This window comes from Oryctolagus cuniculus, chromosome 11 (assembly GCF_964237555.1).
Source record: "Oryctolagus cuniculus chromosome 11, mOryCun1.1, whole genome shotgun sequence".
Lineage (NCBI taxonomy): Eukaryota > Metazoa > Chordata > Mammalia > Lagomorpha > Leporidae > Oryctolagus > Oryctolagus cuniculus.
In genome coordinates this window covers 104,550,871-104,553,579 of record NC_091442.1, presented here as the reverse complement: position 1 = coordinate 104,553,579, position 2,709 = coordinate 104,550,871, and positions in this window count along the sequence as shown.

The window sequence follows — 2,709 nt, the reverse complement described above, 5'->3', positions numbered from 1 at the left end:
CATCCCAAGTGTCATCTTAACTGCCCTTGTTAATGAAATGCTATGTTATGAAAGACCCTGACACTAAGTTCTCTGAATTTAAAGAGAAAGGAGGAGACAGGAAAAAGATCTGGACTTTTTTTTTATTTGACAAACTCATCTTTAATTCCATTTTCCTTGAGCTTTTTTTTTTTTCTTTAATATTTATTTGTTTATTTGAAAGGCAGGGTTACAGAGAGAGGGAGAGACAGAGACCTTCCAACCTCTGGGTCACTCACCAAATGGCCACAATGGCAGAAGCTGGGTCAATCTGAAGCCAGGAGTCAGGAGCTTCTTCCAGGTCTTCCATGTGGGTATAGGGGCCCAAGAACTTGGGCCATCTTTCACTGAGTGGCCTGGTCTTAAACTGGTGGCCCATATGGGATGCAGGCACTGCAGGTGGTGGCTTTACCAGCTACACCACAGTGGCAGCTCTGATCTGGACATTTTTTTGTTGTTGTTGTTTTTTTTTGTTTGTTTTGTTTTGTTTTGCAGGCCAACCATACCTTGTGTATCAAACATATAATCTTCCCCCAGACCATCCAGAGAAAATTTTCACAGTGCTAAGTGATGCATGCAGTAGCCCTTTCTACTAAATCCACAGGCTCATCTTTCTTTCCTACTCTGAGAAAAATATGATGTCCTTGAGTTGTTCTTTAAGAAAGACAAGATCTCTGTCATTTCCATCTTTATAGAAAAGGCAAATCTTGATTTTCTAGGAAAAATTTTACATTTACTTGTATTCAATTTTTTTAATAAAATAAAATAGTAAACTCTTACATTGAACTTTTCTGAATTTTTTTTTTTTTAAGAAACCTGATACCAGCGGACAGGCTGTTGTTGCAACAGAAAGCAAAATGATGTGTCATCACATTTTTAAATATTATAGTTTGCTGTTCCTTTCTTCCTCTTTGTCCATTCTAAATGTGTGTATTTATAGGTTTGGTGAAATGAACACTTCACATATATTCCCCCTATCAATTTTACGTACTTAAGGAGATTTATAGAGTCATGTTCTTAAGCACAGCTGAGATCACTCTCAACATGACCCTTTAAGGTCCCAGCAACCTTGTCTTCCTTTCTATAAACTGGGTAAACCTGACCAACCTTTAGGTCTGTTATTTTCTGAGAGAAAGAAGCAATTCTGCAGATTCAGAAAAGCAGTTTCCTCCTCCAGAATTTCCCAGTTTCTAAAGAGAAAGAGACACTGGTTGAGAGGCCTTTCTATGGGGGAAGATTCTTCATCCCAAAATAAACTCTTCCTTCTCAAGTTAGAGCCTCAGGCTTAAAGTCTCAGAGTCCTGGAACCAGAACAATACAAACATGGGATAAGATTAATGAGACAGGAGCATTTGTACGTGATGCGGTCATTGCTGATTTAGTGCAGGCTCAGTGACACGGTGGGAATGCATTAAAGTTAAGGGGGATTTTAGTCAACCATAAAGGAAGATGAAGTGCCATCTACTGGTGAAGAAACTGAAAATAAGTCAGACATTTTCCAGTTTTCCAATACAATTCACTGTCTTTTTCAGGCAACGCGGTCTTCAGGAGCTGATTGTACAGTATGCAAATCATCATGTTGTGGTCATGATAAATTGGAAATATGGTCTACGTATTTCACAGCCTGATTTGGAAACTGTCTTTTCCATTTCTAAAATTTATTCCACAAAACTTCATGCACAAGGTGGTAAAGATTATATAAAAGGATGTTCATTATGTGGTTACTAAGAATGCAAGCCTAAGATTCATAACAAGAAGCTGACTAAATATTATCTATCATCTATATATCTAAATCTATCATCTATTTATCTATCTATATCTGATGCACAAAGAGATGGCACAAAGGAGATAGTGGTCATCAAAACAATTGAAGTACATATTGACAGGGAGTAATATGTTCAAGATATGGCAAGGGAAATAAGTAAGTTGCAGAGCAATATTATACCATGATCTTGTTTTGCTAATGAATTACAGTAATAATATAGACAGCTATTCATTTAAAGTAGCAAGTTTTAATTTTTCATATCATGTATTACTTGTAGTCAGGATACATGCAAATTAATAAAATAATTTTAAGAAGAAAATGAAAAATTTGGAAAGTTTTATCTACTTAATATTTCATTATTTAAATTTCCTACATTCTTAAAAAATTTTTTAATGTGAGCTTATATAGTTGCTTCCTCTTCCAGGAATTTATTCAATAAAGAGCACTTGCAAGAGATGGCAAAAGATATATGATATCATGTGGATACTGAGAAGATATTGGAAGGCTATAGAAATGTTAAAATCCCATACAACATGGAAAAGGAAAAATAAATCACCTGAAGTTCCATTACCAAAGCATTCAGTGTTGTTGATACATTTCCTTCCTTCCTATGTCCATTTCATACTATTTTGGACACAGGTATTTTGTGTGGTGCTTTTCTGCATTGTTACAATAACTATAGAAACTGCCCAATTTTAAAGAAATGTCCTCTTTTTCATATCCCATGCTGCCTCTTGATATAATTTAGAACAAAACATTTGCTATTTTCTCTTCCCATTCCAGCCCGTTCTCTTTGTTAGCCTTGTTTAAATATTGTTTACAGGTTGCCACCAAGAATAAAGCTCCAGTATCTTCCAAAATAGAGACCAAGGAAACGATCAGATTTCTTTAATATTCAACTCAGCACAATAACTTGGCTGACGGGG